The following is a 24,151-nucleotide window of genomic DNA, read 5'->3' on the forward strand; positions in this document are numbered from 1 at the left end:
CTCTGATTTCAAGTACTTCAGTTTCTCAGAATAAGAGGTTGCAGGTACATGGAATTTAATAGCTCAATTTAAATTATACTTCAGTCTCAGGCCTCAGGCAGCTATGAGTAAAGCATTGGGTCTAGACTGTCTTTAAAGAAGCAAATCTGTAACTAAACTTGGGTAAGAAAAGAAACCCGAAGACGACTTGATCAAATAGCTACACTTCTATTCTTGAAAATACAATACAATAAAGCACAGCACAATACAGTGGAGTGGATAAAATGATATAATGAAACCTCAGACTTCAGTAAAATGCATGTTTATTTTGAATCTCTCAGAAAAGAGATGTAACTTCCAGATGACACTTAGACCTTGCAACTGGATCCATTTAATTCTGCATTACCTCTAAATGAGTAATTGCATTTATGTACAACAAGTAATTTCATAGTTTTTTATTGGCCAATTGTAGGGAGAGCTTTAGTTTCCTATCTTTTCAAGTGATTTCCATCTAACCAAATGTGGAGATAAACATCTACTGTGCTCATGCCTGAAGTTAGGTGAGATGAGTGAGATGAAGTTAGGTGAGATGAAGAGTGCACACTTCATCTGCCCACAAGAATTCTGACATTATGAAAATGTGCTGACATATCCCTCTCTACATCCTTAAAAAACTGAGTGATGTTTCTCCAGGTCTGTCAAAAACTATTAGTAAGGATGAGCAAAGAGGGATGGCTTATGTTTCATTTCATCAGAACAGATTCATTTTATACTTGAAGTAGTTCTGAGTGTTTCTGTTCAAGGCTACACAATGAGGTCATGAGAAGGGGAGAAAGCAAACCCTGAATCCATTTCCCCTTGTGCTTCTTGAATATGGTGTGAAATTGTGCTAATGTAATTCCAATAAAATCAGTCAGTTTTAGCATTCATATCCTAAGAAACAATTTTGCCATTTGTCTCCTTGTAACACTGCATCTCTCAACTTATTACCAGCAGTGTGAAAAAGACACAGATGCAAACTTATCAAAGACTAACCAAGACAGGATATCTCTGATCCCTTGATTCCCTTAGGGGAATTCCTTCCACTTAATGCTGTGCAAGCTAGTTATTTTCTCAAGCTCTCTCAAGGCTTCTGAAATCTATTTCCAAAGATGTCTATTCATAATATGTTGCTTTTTTTTTTTTTTTTTTTTTTTTTTTTACACTGCTTTGCATTTATTTATAAGGTAGAATTATTATTATTTTTAATCCTGTGTGCATCAGGTATTATTTTTTCACCTTAATCTTTCCCTACTTCCAGATACTGTGTTATGAGAGATGAAAGATGCATTTATTTAGCAAATTTTCTGCTTTTTCCCTCTGAGGAAAAATCTGGTAACACTCATTTTGCAGCAAATTCAATTAAAAAAAGTTCTGATTTCTGCAGTATGTAAACATACCTTCATCTCAAAGCAAATCCTGTTTCAGGAGAGACCTTTTCAGGTGTTATTTCCACAGAATCATAGTTTTCATGTACGCTAACACTCATACTTTAAGAAAACTTGCAGAGCTACATAGTAACACATCAATTGCTAAGCCAACAAAAACAAATAGCATTGTAGCTGATCACGCACAAATGCTGATTCTCAATGGGTGTACATCATCTTCGGTTCATTAACCTCAATGCAGCTAAATGGATTTTACATCAGCTCTAGATCTAACTTTAATATATGAATCTGTTTAAAAAAAATGAAACATATTTATTGAGATATCAGAATTTGTAAGATCTTTTGTTGTGTGTTCACTGAGGCTCAGTCCTGCAATAAGAAGCAGTTTGGCCTTTTTCTAAAATATTTCTGTCATGACTCCCTAAAACCCTTCAGGAGAACAAAAATGCTCTTTACTTCTTTATGAGACTTTCCTGGATCTGTTTTCACTTTTCTTTAAAGAAGTTCTTTTAGGGAAGTGAAAGTTGCTAGGCAAATAGTGCTGGAGACTGAAATGCTGTTTTGAAACGTCAGGGCACTACATGTAGTGTGAGGTTCCTCATCTAAATCTGGGCTGTGCATTTGTGTAAGGGGATTAGAGTTTGGTGCTAGAAATAAATTTCCTGCTAGAAACCTCAGTGCCTTGCTTCAGCATTGAATCCTTGTGGAAGTACAGACTCTATCACAAATCCTGTTTCTACTTCTGATGACAGAGGCATTACGGACACACCAGGTTTTGAGGTTATATAATTTGGCTCATCACCACTAAAATTAGACACTCACACTAAGCCCAGTATTTTTTTGTTTGTTTGTTTTGTTTCTTTCTAGTGATACACCATATAAGAATCCCAACAGGTAACTCCTTACAATGCCTTTTCTCCAGAAGATGAACAGCTTTAAACTGCTTCCATAGAGTATTGGTGTAAATTAAAAATAAACAAATAAATAAATATTCCAAGAGAAATAATGAAAATAACATGAAACAAGCTCTGGAATGGAAAGTAAATCTTGATACTTAGCTGAAACTTCAACAGCCCTCAAAACTGGGAACTGTTCAAAAAACAATATTGTGATGACTTGGACACATTTCAAAAGAAGTCGGCAAATGTATTATGCTATACTTCTCAAGAGTGTTTCTTCTATTTCCTGGCCTTGGTTAGATTATCAGTGAAACAAACAACCACAAAAATTATGGGGGAAATAATATATGTATGTATTTTATAATTAGTATTCTTAGGAAGAAATAAGACATTTAATTTTTTGAAGCACAAGTGGCAGATTCTGAATCTGAAAGATTACTTCTGTGATCAGACACTGCCTTTAAGAGTAAGTCCTCCTGTTTGTGTTTTAAACTTGTGATATTATTAGCACTGATTTTGTATATGTGTATTGAATATATCAGTGTATATGCACATCAATGTCAATTTATATGTTGTTAGTAAAGTCAGGTCTTAGTTGCTTACAGGTATAAAACATGCTCACCAGAAACATTTACCATACATGTACCATATTAATGGCCAAGGCAGTATGTTCAACACAATTTTTTTGTTCTTTATATTTGCTCATTCCAAATAATTTAAATATCACAATTCATATCTGTATGCATTTTCTGTTTGTTCTTATTTACATGAAGTGGGGTTTAAGAGTTACTTGACTTACCCTTTAGACAGCAAATATTCATTTCTGTCTCTGGGTATGTCTAAAACTGAGATAAACTTGATCAAGTCCAGGAACAGCCTTGCCAGCACAACATAGTAACTGAGATGAAAAGCAAGATAATTGAGTGACACAGAACTATATACTATTCCTATCAGATAATTTCTGATAATCAAGCTCCCTCACTGTTCTTCATCTTATGCTGTATAATTTTCCCAGAAGTGGACCTCAATTCCTTCTAGATTGACTAGAGTAGCATCTTGGGATGCCATGGGAGATCCCCCACTGGACAAACAATACAGGGCTTGGTGGCTCCTTCTGGGCAGTCTAAAGGCTCCCAAGGCAACAAGAACAAGCAGTGATGAACCCTGAGTAAGTCTGCAGTGGTATTTTCAATTCAAAATAAACAGAGGAAGGACAGGAGTTGACCAGCAGTTCGCAAGGCACTGTTTACAAGTGATGGTCTATGAGGGCTTTTTAAAATCCTAAGATTCACCTGTCTAACCATCTGTCTCAGGTATAAGTATAGTACCAGCTAATGAAAAGTACATGAACTCTTGCTGCAAACAATAATTCTTTTCTAATTTAATTTTCTGATTATTTATTATTGTATTTTTTTAAGGAATGGCATTAGCAGATGAGTCAGGATTGTGATGAAGCCATATGGCCGTGTGATTATGTTGAAGCTGAGGATAGATACTCAAGGGATCACAGGCTCTTCTACTTCTGAGAATGAAGAATGTGCACTGTGAGCACTTTAGTGTCCTGGTCAGCTACATCACCCTTTGCAGCATCTGTGAAAATGTTCAATACTTTGAAAATGTTCAATACTTTCCTCATGAGGATAAATTATGTAAGACGCAGAAAGAGCACAGGTGAACAGTATTGAACAGAGACTTTTCTCTTACCAGTTTCCTAGCACTGAAGTTCAAATATATTAATATAAAATTATATTTCTTTATCCACAGCAGGTTGACTGTATGTGAAAAGTGCATATTGGTAAGCATTGTGAATAGAAGTAAAATGCAATTAAGCTATAACATATGAACAGTCCCACTAGAGAACACAGTAAAATTAAATGGTAGAGGATGTCCAAAGACTAATCATGTCCTCTTTGAAAGATGCCACTTCTACAGTGGAAATGCCTATAACACCATGCTAGGATGGTAGTAGCTCAAGTGAGTGTCATCTGACAACAGTTTAAAGGACTTTTTTTGGCTTTCAGCTGACTAAACTTACCTGACGAGGAGTCTGTGTTCTGATCAGATCTCAGCATTGTTAAGAAAGAACTTGAAGAAAAACTGGATCACAGAATCATAGAATCACCAAGATTCTATGACCCTTCCAAGATCATCTAGTCTAACTGTCCACCTACCACCAATATTTCTCCATTAAACCATGTCCCTTAGTAAAATACCTAAACATTTCTTGAATACCTCCAGGGATGGTGATGCAACAACCTCCCTGGGGAGCCCATTCCAGTGTCTGACCACTCTTTTGGAGAAGAATTTTTTCCTGATATCCAACCTGAACGTCCCCTGGCACAACTTCAGGCCATTCCCTCCAGCCCCATTGCTAGTTATGCTGGAGAAGAGGTCGACCCCCACCTCACCACAACTTCCTTTCTGGTAGCTGTAGAGCTATAAGATCTCTGTTGAGCTTTCTCTTCTCCATACTAAACAACCCACGATCCCTCAGCCATTCCTCATAAGACTTGTGCTCTAGGCCCCCCACTACCTTCGTGACTCTTCTCTGGACAAGCCCCAGGGCCTCAATGTCTTTCTTGTAGTGAGAGGTCCAAAACTGAACACAGTATTCAAGGTGCTGCCTCGCCAGAGCTGAGTACTGAGGAAAAATCACTTTCCTACTCCTGCTGGCAACACTATTTCTGATAGAAGACAGAATGCAATTGACCTTCTTGTCCACCTGGGCACACAGCTGGCTCATGTTCAGCCAAGTGTCAACCAACACCCCCAGGTCATTTCTTCCACATAGTCTTCCAGCTATCCCATACAGACTACTGTCAAGAATTTCTGACACATGCTTTTCTGTATTTATTTTGCTTTATATGTTAGTCTGACCTAATGCCATGTTGGCCTGCCATTTTCTATAGTGCGTAAACTGAGCACATTAGAAGATGTTTTCTTTAGCCTCTAATTTGTCTCAGTTGCAGAAATGCAAGTGCTAGACCTATAGTGGTAATCCTCCTCCCACATCACACTCAGATTTGAACCAGAATGATGAGTCTTTCCTCCCTGAATCTGAGTCATTGCTGTATAGTCTCCCCACCTACAGAATAAAGTGAAAAAACAGTTTGGGTGAGGTCTAGACTTGTATCATAATACATGGAGTTTTCAAGTCCACGATTTTCAATTCTCTTTTGTATCTGCAACTCACTGTAGGTTTCAGCACCCTACTTAAAGAAGGCAGAAAAACAAGATAGTAGGTTTACTGAGTCAGTGGTTTCCGTTAGCACTGTATGCTTTGCTATTTGCTTGTTATGGTGGAGTACGAATGGGAATTTGAACTGCGTTTTGATTTCTCCATCTTCTTTGTAAGCTGAAGGAAAGAACTATGGAGAAGTTGCAGTAGTTAGAATGAGTGATTGAAATACAGAATACTGGGAAAGGAAATGTAAACACTTGTTCTGTGGTATAAAAGCTATCTATTTTCTGGTTGGTGTGCACTACAATGTATAGCACAGGCATGGTAAGTTCATTAGTAAACAAATGAGGTCTAAAATATATATGGCTGAAGAAATTGGTGCATTCAGGGGAACAAAGGGAGCTTTAGCTTTTGATTTAAGTTATATTCAGATTTGGCTGACTATTGTGTGTTTAATCTTTCTGTGGACAAAATGTCTATTTATTTTATTATTATTATTATTATTATTATTATTATTATTATTATTTTTAAGCCTGATCAATATGGACATCTTATTTTCTTTTCTGCTTCATAAGAAATGAAGGAAAATCCCCAGCAAGAATCTTTTATCTTTCGTGCTCTTATGGTACTGAGGAAAAATATTCTCCAAATATAAATTTCCGCTACACCTTTCACTTTCAGGATTTTGGAAATTCTGCTCTGATGGCAATTAAGAAAGACCAAGCATAGATCACAAAAGACTTCCAGTAGGAAGTTGTTGCTACAATCATCTTATCTCATTATCTGACACCAATATGAGATTCTTGAACAAAGAACTTATTAAGGAAAAATAATCATAAAAAAAATCAACCAAAGTTATTCTATTTGATTCAATTTTAAGTGCCAAATTTTTTTCTCCCATGTTAGGATCCTAATCAACGAAAGTATATATCTACACTGAAAGCCAGGAGGTTGTCACATAAATGCATTCACATTCATTTATGTATCAAGTGTATTACTGTATAAAATTACCAGTCAGCACAGACTAGAGCTATAAAGTAGATCAGTGCTCAGAAGCAACCTGGGAATTCAAGGTCCTCTCCTCCACAGCTTGAGCAGGGAGACCAGATGTTTTCAGTCTCTGATGTGAGTCAGGGGAAGCTCAGCAGCCCACCCTTTCAACAAGGTGAGGTCTCTGCAGCGGGGCCTTGAGAGTGAAAAGGAAGAATATGGAATAATCTGCTGTGGAAAAATGAGTGGGAGAAACTGCTTAATACAAGGACAAGTAGGCCAGTGTTGTTGGAAGTCTTTCAGCATGAGCCACTTGGCTGTGCCTGTTAATGAATAAATAAATTGCTACTTTTCTTTTTAAAGGATGACTAACCAAACTGAGTATCTAAAAACTACTTTAAATTTAAACTTTAATGAGTACTTTAAAAATGTATTTTTATGATACTAAAACTAATATACACATTTTTTAAGGAAAAAAAAAAAAAAAGATGATGTTCTTTATATTTATGCTGCCACTCATGCTTTGACTCTGATCACTTATCTGGATAATTAAGCAGTATCACTGAGGAACTGGATACCAGAAATCTGATATTAATCCATCCCTCTTAATAGTAACGCAAAGCCACTGGGGTGGAAAGCAGCCTAGCCTTCTTAATCCCCTTTTACCAACATTTCAGCATCAGCATATCTCATTTATTTTCAAAAGTGGTTCAAGACACACTATCAGTGGCTTAAGTCTAATTTAGGCTTTAAATCAAAATATATTAAGAAATTCAAAAATAGACAAGATTACCAAGATTTCTTGAGGGAATGATTCACAACCAGCTCATGTCCCTTTGACAGGAACAGGGGACGACTAAATGATTTTTGCATGTCTGCATCGCTTGAAGGTACAACAGTTTCTTTTGAATTAAAAGGAAAAGGCAGGATTACAGTGGAGACCTTGAGATCCCACTGCCATACTTATCAGGTATATGTTAATGATACCTGAGCAACTTCTACAGACAATAATTCACCTGCCAGTACTGAAGAGTCCAAGGATATTTTTCTCTTTCCCTTGAGTGCATATATCACTGTTTGTGTGAACCTTGTTGCCCACTTCAGTGCGTGTCAGAGAATTTTTGTTTTTGATTTCCACACTGTTCTGCATCCCCTATTAGTCAGTGATGCTCCCAAACCACCCTGAGCATTTTGAGGTGTTTGGATTTGGATTCAGCATGCATTTAGCTTAACACAAACCACAGCAGAAACAGTGGTGGATAACTGACAAATAGGAAAACATCACTCTTCTCCCTTCCCTTCCTCCCTAATGCAGGAACTAGAGAAATGGGTGCACACCCAGACTGAAGATTGTACTCAGGTTGTTATTAGGAGTGCATGTTGCCAGCTCTATGGCATGGGTCTGTGCTCAGACCTTACTTTGCAATGTGAAGCATGTCTGACCTTCTGTGGTAACCTCCTCATCTCAGCTGCAGTGTCAAGTGTCTGGGTTTGGTGCTAGGCACCTTGCTTTTTGAATCCTACCATCTACGGATGCCAATGTTGCCTGTGATACTTGTTTGACTGAAGCTTGAACACTCTTTACTATCATACCATTGTATTAGTTATTGCCAACATTCACTTGTGCATACTGAACCTGCCATACTTTGGGTTTCTGAAAGAAAGATTAAAACTATTAAGACAAAAGCAACAGAAATCAGGTTGTTTAACCATCTACTTTAGCCTCGAAATGAGGCCTTCTAGTTGGAAAAACATAAGAGTTCACAAACCTTACTTAATACTCACAAAGTTTTCAAAGAGGGTAGAATGCTGACAGAGGCCATGTACAGTTATGATAACTGTGAGGCATTTTACCTAGTTTTCATGGCTTTTCCATCAGAGACAGACAAACATTAAAGCCCAAGAACCTTCTAGAAACTGCTGTTTTCCCATATATTTTTTATTATGTGTCAGTGCCACCAAGTACTGTATGGATATGGGAACTATCACTTTATAAAATAATTAGCCTGCTATTTCAAGTACAAGGAATGGCAGCATGTATGCAGAAAAGTGAGGTGTTGCCTTTACCTTCCTCTTCATTTTTGTATTTGTACAAAAACAGGAAAATATTTTTACAGGATAGGCCAGTAGTGCCACAGGAATTGAATTAGATCATCCTTAATTAATATGTCAGAATATAAGAAATGATGAAAATATGTATAATTAAATCCTTGAACTAAAAACAGGATTATAAAGTGTGACTAAAATAGAACAGAACAGCTTTTTGTTGTTGTTGTTTCTTTTCTTTTCCTCTATATTTCTATTTTAATTTAAAATTGTGGGTTCTGGTACCTTTTCATTGTATCATGACTAGTTATTATATTCTAGGCTAACATGGGTCACCCCCAAAATTACAAACTATTTGTGAAGATGAAATAGAATTTTCCCAGTTCCATGAGCACAGTGTTACTACTGCTGTGTTAGACAGTAGTGCTAATAGCTTGGCGCTGTGGTAACTTAGATAAATAACAATGATCTGCTTGGGACAGATGCTTGAAAGACCAAATATCTTACATAAGTTAAATATCTATTCTAATCTAAAAGCTTCAATTTTCAAAATCAGTGAATGATTATGAGTTTTCCTGTTTTCCAGGACTCAAAATCAGACACACACTGGTTTTATTATCTAATTCTCAGTGTTTATGGAAAATGCAACTTCATTTAAAAGGTCTGAATGCCTCTTTTCTCTGTTGTTCAAGAGATCAATCAAACAGGTCAGTTTGAATATGTGCAGCAAGTAACCTCATAGATTATTTTACATTGGACATTCTTGCTCTGATAATCTTTTCTTTTTGTGTGTGTTCTGTACTTTTTATATTTAAAGGAAAAATATTTTGAATTGAAAATTTATTTGTCTCTTCTTTAATGAGGTGTAGAATAAAACTGATATAAAAAGACACAATTTAATTAGTTTGTACATAGAAGAGGTTATATAAAATTCCACCCATACTGTTAAATCATGCTAAATGTTATTTATTCTGTTATTCGGCATATTGATTATTTAATACACACTTTGCTCATTATTTGTCTTATCAAAAATCATCACCATATATCCCACCCCTCTTTCTCAGGTCCACACAGATTTCAAGAACCTGAACCCAGCCTGAACACCAGAATGTTAAGGGGAAACACTCAGATGCTTTCAATGGCAAAAGAAAATTCATAAACTACTTATAATGAGGAAGTGATTGTTGGAAATTGAGTTTTCTGTTCTTGTGCTTTACTGGTATTCAGCTGTTCAAAGTGATAGCAAATATTCTATTGGTTAACATTTAACCCAAACTAATAGGTCCAATTTCACATTCTCAAATAAATCATAATGTCTTTTCAATTAGTTTGCACTTTCACTGGCTGCTGTCCTGAATAATTAGGAAAACAATTCACATTTCACTAGGAGATGATATGAAGTGTTATTCCTGTGATAATTAGCGAGCTGCAGTTCAGTTTCTCTGGCTCCCACCAGGTCATCAGGGCACAAAAGAGGACACCATGAGAGCATTAATGAGCTCTCATTGAAGATGTTAAAAAGCTTGTATTGATCTGTTTGTCCAAGAAGGAGATATTTAAGCCTTTCTGCTGAGGGCAGGAGAGACAGAGATTCATATCACAAAGCCTTTTATCCAACCCCTTCTGTTTCTGGCTTCAATATTGCCCAGTCTCAGCATGTCTGGTTCTAGAGGTCATACTTTTAAACTTTCACATTTTTTTTTCTTTTCCCCTTTCTTCTTTTTGTTTAAAAAAAAAAAAAGAAAAAAAAAAAAAAAAAGAAAGGAAGAAAAAAGAAAAAAAAGGAATAAAAAAAAGGAGGAAAGAAAGAAAAAAAGGTAATATACAGTGTACACTTAACCTTTACTACAGGGATCCCTTTACACAGCTTGCTGTTTCTGAGAACAGGCTTCAGTGCAGTAAGATTTCCTTTTTCACTCTATCCCACTCACATACATCTCAATTAAATTTAGAGAGTCCAGACAATACAAGGACCAACTCAGTGCAAATTTTTGCTCATAGTTTGGAAGCACATCCAACAAAATCACTTTTTTGGATGTTCAATCAGACTTCTCTCTAGTCTCACTGCCTTTTTTGTGAACTCCTGGACTTGTTATTTCCAGCTGGAAGTAGAATTGAAAAAAGTAAGTGTAAGGCTGCAAAATCACCATTTCTTGTGGTATTTTCACACGAGGTTACTCACTGCAGGAAGGGAGGCAAATCCTGTCCTGTCTTCAACACTCTGCATTGTTATGATATATTGCACTGTAAACTTGTTCTGAGTACACTTACCTACTCACCAATTTTGTCTACTCTCTTTTAAATGCCACAGTGAACAGTCAGTGAGGATTCCCAGCCTGCCTGGGATAGAGTTTGGGGTGAAAATTCATGCAACTCTAAAAGCTGTGGGTTTTTTTGTTTTGTTTTGTTTTTTTAATTATTATCTTTGTTACTTGAGCTAGCTATTGTCTCATTCAGCAAGATTGCGTATCTCTTTTCATAGTATCTCATTCACATTCAACTTAGTAGGAGCAATTCAGCGAGTGCATTTATTTGTATCTGTTGTAAATGAAATACTCTGAGATCTCTAGATGAACTTGGGATTCTCAGTACACTTCTTAGTTTTTCATGGTCTGCCTCACCTGCAGACTGGTGGATGAACCTCACAGCCAACATCAGGAATTCTGCAGTCTGTTTCTACTTACCTTGGATCAACTCAGAATTATCAGTTTCAGGTGAAAATGAACATCTGGATGGCTACATCAACTTCTCTAATTTGGGAAGTAGTATTTATTAGTACATGAGAACTGGAAATTATACATTCATAAGAGAAGTGGCAATATCATGTTGTCTAAGACAGAAGCCATGGGGGGAGAAAAAGAAACCTTTGGACCAAACCATGTCTACAATCTGGCCTGACAATGATTTGAAAGTTGTGTGATTTACAGCCTTGCTCTTATAATCACATTTTGTTGTTTTGATATATGTTCATCTTATTTCTTAATGAAAATAGTCTAATATCTATATTCTTGTGCAAATCCTCTCCTGTAACGTTAGAAATTCTGTCCTTGTTTTCTGGGAACAACTGTTTTGGTGATACTAACCAGAAACACAGCTGCTAAACCAGAAAGATCAGTTTGAAAACCCAAAGGACTAAGTTGGTTCGCTCCATTGAGCTAGTTTTCCAAAATTTTCTTTCCAGATTGCTATGAGGAGAGTGAGGTAACATGAAGGCTGCACGTGATATATAAATGTTCATATAAATGCCACATTTAATGTGAGATTTCTGAAAATAGATCTTGTATCCTTTCATGTCTGGAGAATGAATGCATACACAAATTATACTTCCTGTGACTTGATGCAGTAATCTCCAGTTTGAGAACTGAGCTGGCAAAAGAGGTCATATGCATCCTTCCACGTGTGACCATTTAATAAAGATATGAGGGAATGACTCATGAACAAGTAAAATTGGACATGGGTAGCAAATAGTGACCCTTGGTGAGTGACAACTGAGGTTATGTGGATGAATATTAAACATGAAGAGTCTGAATTATTCATGGAAGGTTCAAGGTAAAAGGGTTAACCTGATAACATCCTCATAGTGACACCTTGCTCAGGGTAGAAATCCTAGCTCTGTAGCTCTCCAGCTGAGTTTTCCTGAGTACACAAAGCAAGATAATGGTGAGCCCTCTCATTCCCACTGTGGGGACACTTTCTGAGTGCTGGTGACTGCCACAGTCTGTGGAGCTGTAGTAATATACATCCTTTGGACTGTTGTGAAAAATCATCTCGGAAAGCAAATGGTATCCTCGGCTCCACCAGAAGAGGGGTAGCCAGCTGGGACAGGGAGGTGATTGTCCAGCTCTACTCTGCCCTCGTGAGGCCCCATCTGGAGTACTGTGACCAGGTCTGGAGCCCCCAGTACAAGAAAGACAGGGAGCTAGCTGTTGGAGAGGGTCCAGAGGAGAGCCACAGAGATGATCAGAGGTCTGGAACACCTCCCCTACAAAGACAGGCTGAGGGAGCTGGGCTTGTTCAGCCTGGAGAAAAGAAGGCTGCGGGGTGACCTCATTGCAGCCTTTCCGTACCCGAAGGGAGACTATGAACAGCAGGGGAATCAACTGTTTGAAATGGTAGATAACAGCAAGACAAGGGGAAATAGTTATAAGTTGAGGGAGGGAAGATTTAGGTTGGATGTCAGGGGGAAGTTCTTTAGAGAGAGAGTGTTGAGGTGCTGGAACAGGCTGCCTGACAGAGAGGTTGTGGATGCCCCGTCCCTGGAGGTGTTCAAGGCAAGATTGGATGGGGCCCTGGGCATCCTGGTCTAGTACTAAATGGGGAGGTTGGTGGCCCTGCATGTAGCAGAGAGGTTGGAGATTCATGATCCTTGAAGTTCCTTCCAACCCTGGCCATTCTGTGATTCTGTGATTCAGTGAGACAGACTGTGAAAAGGTTTATAGAGACTAATAGGCTCATTGGTCCCCTAGATGTGACTCACATGCCTAGCATGTCCTTTGAAATGAAGGGCTTCCCCCATTGTCCATCTTTTACTCTACCACACTCCGTGATCAGAGGCAGACAAAGTGGTTTCCTATTGTTGCTGCCTTCTCCAAGCTGGTCCTAGGACAACATGTATAGAAGGACATACACCATGAGTTCCTGGAAGTTATGGTGAGGGTCCTTGGAAACAAGCCAGGCAGTCAGATGAATGTGTGAGAACTCAAGAAGGGATCTGTGGAACAGAAATATCAATACTGGAATGTTATGAAGTAACTGGCAAACTTGCTGTAATTGTACTGACAGAACCTTAACAAATGAGTCAAATTGAGAGCATAAGAGACACAGCTGTGATATGAGGTCAGAGTTCGAGAAGTGACTAGGAAGTTCCTCTGCACCTTTCTGCCCTGTATGCTTGAAAGGACTTCTTCCAAGAAGCTCTAAGCAAAGAAATTGTGGGAGAATTATGTAGGTGATCACGTTTTGGCCATTTGGACTGATATTGCAACAAGACTCTCTACACATAGGCAACTCAGTGTGAAACATAGGAGTGGCTACCTAAACTGGAAGTCCCTTAGGCATGGAATTTGCTAAAACTGACTAAAATCACATTCCTCATACCTGCCTCCTGTTACTTCTGTCCACATCAAACACATAACTCGTGTTTGCATTCAAAACATGGTCTTTAAACCTGATCCCACTGTCCAGGAACTGAAATGAGTACATACTGCTCTTAGGAAAAGATTAGATACTTTGGTAAAACACTTTGGAAGTATTAAAAATTCAGATTGAATAAGCACTGTGGAGCCCAACTCTTATCAAATGTGATTGTTTTTTAGGGAAATAAAATTTAATGAGGAAACGCAGACAGAAGAGAAAGAAACAGTGTAGAAGAACAGGAAAACTGGAATGAAGACAAGGCAGAACAGGCAGATAGCCAGCAAAAGAGATTTGGTAGTGAGTATCTCTTTCAGAAGAAAGAAAGTTTAAGTAACTGGAAGTTACTGCTGCAAGAAAAAGGCTTTCTTCAACATGACTAAATAAATATCAACATAGATTTTTTCATAATCTACAACACCATCAGTAGGAATGAGAGAACAATTTTAGGATGAGCAAAGTGACTCTGGGAACATTAACGTCTCTGTAGTCAATATCTAAAGACCTTACAATGTCAAATTATTTTAATAGTAACAACCAAATTTAATCAAGACCTGCACACAATTTTGCAGAGTTAGCCCTCAGATATTTACTGTTTTTTCATGATTACCTGGATAGCCAGTAGGTTGTGCCTTTGTGTAAGGTCACATAGCTACCTTGACAAACCATGAAGCTGAGTCAAACACAGGCTGCTTCCGAATAAAAGCAGCCACACAGATATCCTGTAGATTAAACTTATGTATTACTAAAGCCTCTTAGTGATTCACCTTAACTCTCTAAACAAGGCCTTAGCATGAAGAGAGGAAGATCTAAACTGGCACCAAAGACTGAAGTATACTACTCTTGTTCTAGCTACTGCAAACATTAACATTAATCTGTTGATTGTTAACCATAGTCTTTTCCCTTTTCCTGATAGGTATAATTTTAACAGCTCTTTTACTACCACTCCTTAAAAAAGACATTCATTTTCATCACAGTTTTAAACTCCTGATTGAAAAAATGAGGACGGATCAAAAGTACATTCTTGTTAAGTGGGGAAGGTCAGACATATCTGACAGCTCTGCTGGGAGATGAGTGGTCCTTCCCAAGTTACTGTGGTCATATATTACCAACCGCTTCCTGTATGAGTCTTGGAAAATATAGTTCTTGTTCTAATAAGAATGGAGAAAAAAATTATAAGGATGGTGAAAGAAATGAAAAATAAAAGAAATTTGAGCTACACTGTAAGAAGATAGTGAAAACATGCTTACATAATATATAATATGAGTGTTATTAATTGGATGATACAGAGAAAGACACTGATCTCAGACACGCACTGTGCAAAAGTTAATCAGACTTAGCTGATCCTTTACCCACCAAAGCCAGAATTTTCCGATTTCTTCAGTGGGATTTAGATTTGTCCATAAGTACCTAAGTTTGGTCCCATTGAAAGGCAGTGGTTCAGATCTACACTGCTGAATCAGTTTCAAGTCTTCTATTAACAGTTATTTATTTATTTTAAAAGAAGGAATAAAAAAGAAAAAAGAAAAAATACAATCAACTTTGGAATGTTGAAGCAGTGCCAGAAATTCTTTTCTCCCCTCAGTTTTAATGCCTGGGTACCTGTCTCTTTTTAACATGGCACTTCTTTTTAAATGAATCCTTCTGTACACTCACAGCATCAGTCAAATCAAGAGGGCTGCAAGGTGCCCTGTGTGATTTTGCCAGGATTCAGATGAAAACTGTGAATTGAGATTTTATTTTAAATTGTGCCCTTCTGCCCATTTTGCTGAAATCAGGCAGGTGGGAACTTGCAAATTGTACACGCTCATACTTAATGCAAAACATACATTCTTAATAATAAAGGTTAACACACAGGCAGGCATTTCCGATGCTGAGTTGGAAATTAATAGTCTTCCTATCTCCTCTACCTTACAGAAATTACACATAGTAATTTCTTACTTACATAGTAAGTACCTCTACTCCTCAAGCTGCAAAATCAATACTTTGAGGAACTGGGCTCTCCGCCTGGCCCTAACCGCTCTATGTTTGGGTTTAACCATCCATTCAAAGGATGATCCTTGCAGTTGGAACAGCCTGGGTTGCATTTTACAGCTCTCTCTGCAAAACAGCAGTAGACAAGTCCACTAAGCCAAGCACTGTTTAGTACCTCTGATTCGTTGAATTAGATCAGAGCTCTATTTTGGCATAAGGAGCACAAATATTTCCTTTAAGCCCAACTAATATTTGCTTAGTGGAAGGCTGTTTGGGGCACTCTAAATAAGGTCTGTCCCATCACACAATGCCTGCCAAAACTGCAATTAGCCACTGTGCATGGAAAGAAAGAGGAAAAAAGAACGAAAAGGCAATCTCAGCTTTTGCTTTCTCTCAGTGATTTCCTTCCTGAGCTAAAACAGGTATCATCCTTCCAACCTGTCAGCTACAGACAACTTGTTGCAATGGAAAAAATATTGCATCTCATAACTCAGAAGAACCAAGGAGAAAAAATACAACTACACTGAATCTCCATCCAAATCTACATAATCACATTGATATTATAAAATACTATAACCATAGGATTCTATAATTGGCTTGTTTCTAAAATTTGGAGGCATGAAAAAAATAGGAGGCAGAGAAATTTAAGAGTTCTGAGAAACCCTCTCAGTCCAAATCTATCATAATGCAATTTCCATGCCTTGATTGAGATATCTCCAGCTGAAGTCTGAAAAGCATCAGGACATATCTTGTTTGCATTGTAAATAGAAGTCAAGAATGCTGTCTAAATAAAAGGAGAAATTAGTTCACTGAATCAAAACATTATAGTCAGGTGTTATATTTTAAATTTCCTCTTTTTCATATTCAATGGTTACTTTAACAAAATAGAAAGTGGGGGAAAAATCTTTTAAAAAACAGATCCAGACTTTAAAACTAGTAATCTAAGAGTTCAACTACTGAGTGTTTCTTTGTATTTGTTTTCTCTTCTGTACTCTATGATTTGCAGAAATTATCCTTCGATTTTTTTTAGATGTGAACAGTGCTCTATTTTTTTTATTTTTTTGCTTCAAAATATTCTCAAACTTTTGAAGTGGATCTGGTCAGGAATTTTCCAATATCCCGTCTTCTGCACTCCCAAAATAGAATCATAAAACGAATCATAGAATGGCCCAGGTTGAAAAGGACCACAGTGATCATTGATTTTCAACCCCCCTACTATGTGCACCATACCACCACTAGATCAACCTGACCAGAGCCACATCCATCCTGGCCTTGAATATCTCCAGGGATGGGGCATCCACAACCTCCTTGAGCAATCTGATCGAGTGTGTCACCACCCTGCATGTGCAAAACTTCCTCCTAATATCTAACCTAAACCTCCCCTGTCTCAGTTTAAAACCACTCCCTCTTGTCCTATCACTATCCACACTCATAAAAACCCTCCTGTTTATATGCTCCTTTCATGTACTGGAAGGCCACAATGAGGTCTCCCCAGAGCCTTCTCTTGTCCAAGCTAATCAATCCCAGTTCCCTCAACCTTTCCTCAAAGGAGAGGTGCTCCAGCCCTCTGATCATCTCAGTGGCTCTCCTCTGAACCACTGTACTGGGTCCCCTGTCCTGAAGGCAGTACTCCAGATGAGGCCTCACAAGAGCCAAAATAGTGATAGAGCAGAAAGGTTCCTCTTCTTTTGGGCAGAATTTATGGTGGGAAGATTTCAGAGATTTGCCCTACAATAATTTGTAACTCAGTGATTTTCATCAAAGTGATCTAGATTAAAAACAGTGTACTATATCAGGCACAGAGGAGATCTCACCACAAGTCTCCAGTACCACAAGTGAGTTCTGTAATAAAAAGATATTCTGGATTTGGGAGAACATGTAAGGGAGTGTGACACTGTCTTATTCTTCCTTTCTTTTGATAAAACATTGCTAGAATTTCTTGCTAGTTATGATTAAGAAGGAATATTTTCTCAATGCTTTTAGTTTTTAATTAAGTTGTTTTCTACACTTCTCTGATTTATTACATTGGGATGGTGTTTTCCAAGGCAACTTGTACTTGGGACACAGACAAAGTATTCCAGTTTAGCTGAGAAAATGTTCACCTTTTGCCTTACTAGAGCACATCACTTATTAGTCTCCATTACTACTAGATCCCTCACTCCCCTAAAATCACCCAAATGTTGTGGTGTATATACAATGGAGGTCAGAAGTCAGTACTCTATATGCAGAAAAGGAATAACAGTTACTATTTCAGAGTATGTAGGGATCATAATTTCGTTTTCAATGACAGAATGTCAGGAGAGCTTCAAACAAAAGATATTGTAAAGTATAAGAGGAAAATAGCTACCAAGTCTTTATGTGGAACCAAACTGACTTTGTTTAGATAGCTGATAGCATGCTTGCACAATAAAGAACATAGTGTGTGTATATGTTACTTTAAGATTACATATTCCCTCTTATTACTGCTAGTGATGTTAGGAATACCATTTCCTCTGTGCCACATGGTACACAGATATTGCAGTTTCCACTATTAGTTGTAGTCTGGATGTCTGATTCAATTGTTTGGCTATCTTTGGAGGGTGAATGTGATAAACAGTAGGACCATAACCCAATCTTAAAAGCAATGGGAAATAAAGAACAGGCCCTGTTATAACAAATTTTTGGACAGCTTTGGATGATGATTTCACAGAAAACTATCTTCCTAATCTCTACTTCTGACCTATCGGCTCAGGTATGTTACAGATGAAAGTATGGGTCTGTGTGGCTGTATCTACTGAGGTGAAAGAGAATGTAAGAGCAGATAGAGAATAATTTCTGTAAGGATGAATGCTATTACCACCAGGACACTGGATGCTTCCCTTCCACACCATTGTGCAATATGTCTTGTGGTTTCTCTCTGGTCTTGAACCCTTGGTAAGCAGTAGCTGAGTCTAAGCTGTGAGGCAGGGAGAGGACAGAGTGTTCCATGTTGTCCCTGCCATTCACACCCACCATCATTGAAGCTCTCCCCATGTATCTGATCTTCTCTTGGCTGGAGGTGCATGAAAATTGTGGAGATAAACCTGGATGTATTCTGTACAGCACGGTCTTAAATTTCTTTCTTGGAAATTTGTGCACAGTGATATCGATAAACCTGAGACTGAATGGAACTTGTGCTGCAGAAAGGATCTGCATGCACTCAAAGCTTAATGAGTGCTTAACTTAATGGGACAAGGACACAATGCATTGTACACAGGGTGTCTGTACTACTGAGTTTTTCTGTAGACACTTAAGTAGCCATAAGTAGGAAAATTCCCAGAAAAGAATAGAAAACAAAAAACATCAAGTTAAAACTGGACATGTGGTAACCTAATGACAAATACCTCCTTGATTGAGAACCATGTAGCATCAAGCTTCTCTTGAGCATTTTCTAGCACTACACTGGCAAATACTGAGAACACCTACAACCATTTTTCTTTTTTTAATTAAAAAAAAAAAAAAAAGAGGAAAATTGTAAAATATGGTAGATGCTAAGGGACAGCATTTAAAAATGATAAAAATATTTTTGCTGTCCTCAGTTAAAAACAAGGAAAAAAAAGATTGGTGACAAGCATGTTCTCAATGAGGCATAAAAGGAAGGTTTCAGGCCAGTCAGAAGCTGTGTTCACACAATACTGTCAATGTCCCAGATTTATGCTTGACAGCATTAGTGCCAGGACCACTATTTATGTTCCTTTAATCAGTTACACCTTAAAAATCACCTATGCTCAGCATTTATATCAGTGAGTTGATAATATTGCTGTCAGGCACCAATATCGATAGTTATGTCATAATCCAAACTCTCTTAATCTTTTCTCATTCTTGCATTAATGAATCTGTAAGACAACTACTATTATTACAACAACAAAAAGAATGAAGAATGGCTATGAATATGATGAGTGGTGAGTGGCCATGGTGGAAAAAAATTCCATCCCTTTTTTTGCTTTTTGTGAACCATTTCAATTTGCCTTTAGCCTTCTCTTTTTCTGTCTGACTTTGAAGACACTGTCAGCACATCCTACTGATTTTCTCACAGGCTACTTGTGTGTCTGAAAATATTTTTAGGTCCTATGAAAGTGTGAGGCAGGTAACCTCTTCCTTAAGCTTCTGGGCAAAAGGAGAGAAGGAGGAAGAGACAGATAAGAAAGAAATCTCGGTTAGATTCTGGTGAGAGGAGACAACATTGAGCTTTTTCTTTACCCATTTTCCTTTTCCTGCACCTACCCTTACAGCTGACAGCCTAAGCTCTTTTTCTATTGTAAATAAAGTCTTTCTTGGGTTATAGCTTTAAGCAACTTTTTTTAATTAAAATTCAATTCAAATGTGAAAGTCAAAGAAACTTTCAAAGAAAAATCCACAAACTGATTCACTCAAAGGCTCTGTTTTCATTGCCATAGCTACAGATTACTATGAAGAAACTTGAACCAGACCTTTGACACCTAAGAAGGTCAAAAGTCCTTTCTGCCTGTGCTAGGACCCTTTTGACAACTTCCTGTATAATTTGACTGTTATTTGCGTGTCTGGTCACCGTCTGACCCTGAAGTCTGGAAAAAATTGAGAGGCAGTATGTATCTCTATTTCATATGGACCTCAACAAGGGCACTTTTAATTACATTTTGGTGAGAAACCTATGCATATAGGCTGAGACAGGCAGCAGCTGGGGAAACTCTTAGACTTTTATAGGTCAAGGATCATCTTGCCTTACACTACTGTAGTTCAGTGCCTATGAGCTGCTCTGAGCTGTTATCTGCACAGCAAAAATGGATGTGTTTCACAGGTTACACAGATTTCAAAATTTACAGCACTTGCCTCAGTGCTACAAGCTAAAATTGGAAGTACTCTGCTCTGCCTTGAAATCTGTGCCTTTCATATGTTTCCAATTTAAGTCATTGTGCTTGTGGGGCCTTGTGTGTCAGATATTTAAAAGTTGCCTCTGTATTGATAGCAATCCTAGCTTCTGATTGTACCTAGGCACGACCTTGCCAGGATGAAAACCTAGATTAATAGACGAAAGGGGTCCATGGCAATCTTAACACATTCCTAAACTGGATATTTGGGATTTGGGGCATGCAGCAAGGCAGATGTGCTTCAGAGCTTTGAGTCTACTGGTGGTTTAATGCAGCAAGATCAGGCACCATCAGGGTGCACCTTTCTCTTCTGCCCAGTGAACATCTGGTGAGAAAACTGGAAGCCTCCAACATGCAAACTGCAGCATGCTGCAGCCATTCCCCCCCAAGCAGGGCTTACACTGCCTCTGTCGCATCTCCTTTCTGAGATGGGACTTTATGCCAGGAATCAAGCTTTTGTCTATCATGTCCACCATGATGTTACTAGTGATCTTTGATACCTTGGGAGGTATAGGTACATAAGCAGTGGCTCAAATATTGACTGTGCAGAAAGTGTGATGTGACAGAGAGGGAGGACCAGCCACCTAGGAACATGGTGAGCACCCCACAAAGGGGTAGCCAGACCACATAAGATGACATGGCACATTTCTTGTGGGGATGTGAAAGGATCATCAAAATGACAGAATATAAACACTAAAATATCTTCAAATTTGGGAAGGTCCTGGTACCGTTTAGAGTGAAGTGAGTTATCCTCTCATCATTTGAAGATATAGCATTGATCCTTGTCTTTTACCTCAAGAGGGCTGTTTCTGATGTTTGAAATTTTGGAGCCTAAAGCTGTGAAAAATGATATAACAGACAAACCTATTTTTGTGAATGATGGCCTTTCCCATGTAATCCTCTGACCCCTTCCCTTTCCACAGGGAAAGCTACTTTTTGTGCCAGAAAACTATGCAAATTGGATGCAGAGACTCGCCTTGTTGAACCCTAATGTAATTCCTCATGGAGAACATATTCATCCACAGAGGAGAGCAGTGTTTAAACACACAACTACTGAAAAAATACAGAAACCTCATGTCCTTATGTTTCAGGCACTGACACATCAAGGACCTCTGGAAACATTGTGCAGAGCATGATAGAGCAACTATTTGATTCCTTGTGTCAAATCCCATCTCAGGATGCAGAGCTCACGAGAGGGAACATAACCAGTCTTTTGCTCAAGATTGCTAAGGTTAGAAAGTTATGTGTTCAGAAATTAAAGGGGGAGGTGGGTGGAGATTCCAAAATAGTTATTCTATTTCCTAGTATTAGCTGCAAACCACCATGCTTAAAGATGGTAAAATTACTCAAGGAAAACAAAAACAAAAACAAACAAACAAAAAACCAGTTCTTTAATGTGCTATTTTTTTCATTCAGTTTATGATGCACTTCAGTTCTCTCAGAAATAAAGAGACACACTTGAATCAATAAACTTGGACTAACTGAGTGCAGTCTATCCTAAAGGCACTGTCTATGCATCAATCCTAGGCCAACCACATGGCACAGAGAGTGCTGAAATGCACAGCGTTTATTTATCCATGTATGACTTCCTCTGGGCTATGGGACTTTCCAAGATGAGCAGGAAAGCTCTGCTATCTGGAGGGGACAAGATTTCATTTCACTTCAGCTGGAGAATGGCTGCACAAAGTGAAGGTGGGCAAGGCCATTATTTTGAAGGAAAAGTAATGGAATAAGATAGTGGACAAGTTGTTAGAGCGGCCTAAGAAATCTGACTATATCTCATCTGTGAAGGATCAGATAAAAATAAGACAAAAAGAAGTATTGTATATTGAGGTTCTTATCATCTCTTCCAGGTGGGCTGGGATTGTGGCTGTGTCTGTAGGGCCCGTTGTATTGGGTGATGGTGACATTTCTGTTATGAAAGGTGAAAGGATTTAAAAAAAAAAAAAGAAGGAAAGAAAAGAAAAACAACAAACTTTGAATGGAACAAAAGTATCAGAGAAACTTTTGAGTGCAGCCCAGTGGGAGTGCCCCTCTATCCAGACTATGTATTAATGGGGATATGAAGGTGTTTGTAGTTCTTATTCCCTGCCTGACCGTTCCTTTGGGTCCAACTGGCCTCGAGCAATAAGAAAAAGAAGAAAAATTAGAGAAATGTAAATAAGGAAGGTAACTTGCCATTTGTCACTTGAAAGTCCTTATTTCATGGCCTGTTCCCTGTTCTCCTGGAATTTTGTGTCATTATCTTCTGTTAAAAGGATTCAAATGACATTATTTGCATGGAAACTCGCATACAAATGATGTCGTCTGTGCCACAAAGTTGCATTACAATGAAGGGAATGATGACTGTGTCACATGTACGTGACATTCTTTGTGTCATTAAATTTAAAGTCAATGCTGGCAGTTATAAACCACTCACGTCTCAAGCAAATACATCACTTCTGATCTGAAATGAATATTTTAAAACGCCAACTCTAACTGCATCAAGCAGCAATAACCTGCAATGTCATCTAAAAAAAAAAAAAAAAAAAAAAAAAAAAGACTTAAAGATTCTAAACAAAAGTGGACTTACGGGATTGCAGGATATACTGCAAAGGAAAATATTTTAATAAGCTGTAGTAATCTCCACACAAACACAATTTGTTGTCATCAATGGTTAGCTCCTGGAGACATTTTTTAAACCCATTCAATATACTGTGTCGTTTCAGATGCGTATGCTCCTAGATAGATTCAGGATTGTTAATTCTCAGGCAGAATAGACAAATTAATTGTAGAGCAAGATCCACAGCACAGACCTTTCTGTGCATTGTTACCATCCAATTCCTTGCCACAGTCTGATACTGACAACAGGCCAAGCCTTTGAAAGATCTCCAAACTTTTCCACAGAGTCAAGGGCAAATGATGACAGGAAAGGCTTGAGCAGTTATCACTGTCAAAATGAATGAGAAAAGAGGAGGGACAGTAGGTGGATTAGGAAAGGTTTCAAACTACTGTGATGATCAGAGCCATATAGCAATGAGAGCCAGACAAGTAAGTACATAGACGGATCTGCTTTCTGATTGATGCATTGTTTGTGCAGGTCAGTTTTAAGGTAAGGGACAGATCACTGTGTTTTTGCAGGAGCAGCGATAATTGTGCCTGCAGTCATCTGCACCAACCCTGATGATTCCAAGCCAGTAACTTACTTTTTTTTTCCACTGATACAAAGAACAACACCAAAATATTTTCTGTAGAAAGTTATTCTTTTAACAATAAAACATGCTGTGCAACCTCCGAAAAGTTAGATGTGTAATTTTAGAAGCTCATTTAAATAGCCAAGATCAATCATTTAAGCGCTGCAATGGAGCTCAATGTCTGGCTCAGCTGCTGTGTGGTGTAACCTCTGACTCCCACTCCCAGCCCTGTGCACTCACAAACACAGACTGCTCTAAAGAAAGAACGTTTCTCTGGGGTATGTAACTGCATAAGGCTCAGCAAGAGATCAGGCAGAGAGGAAAATCTCTGTGCATGGGTCACTTCTTTTCTCTTACTGATACTATTTCAAATCTAATTGAAACATTCTTTGGAGAAAGCTGTGCTACCCACCCCTTCAGCTTTGATATGGCTTTTTAATCAGAGGACATTGTTATTTCACAATGAGCATGGAAAGCATTTAAA

The sequence above is a fragment of the Phasianus colchicus genome, chromosome 5 (genome assembly GCF_987193195.1).
Source record: "Phasianus colchicus chromosome 5, bPhaCol1.hap1.1, whole genome shotgun sequence".
Lineage (NCBI taxonomy): Eukaryota > Metazoa > Chordata > Aves > Galliformes > Phasianidae > Phasianus > Phasianus colchicus.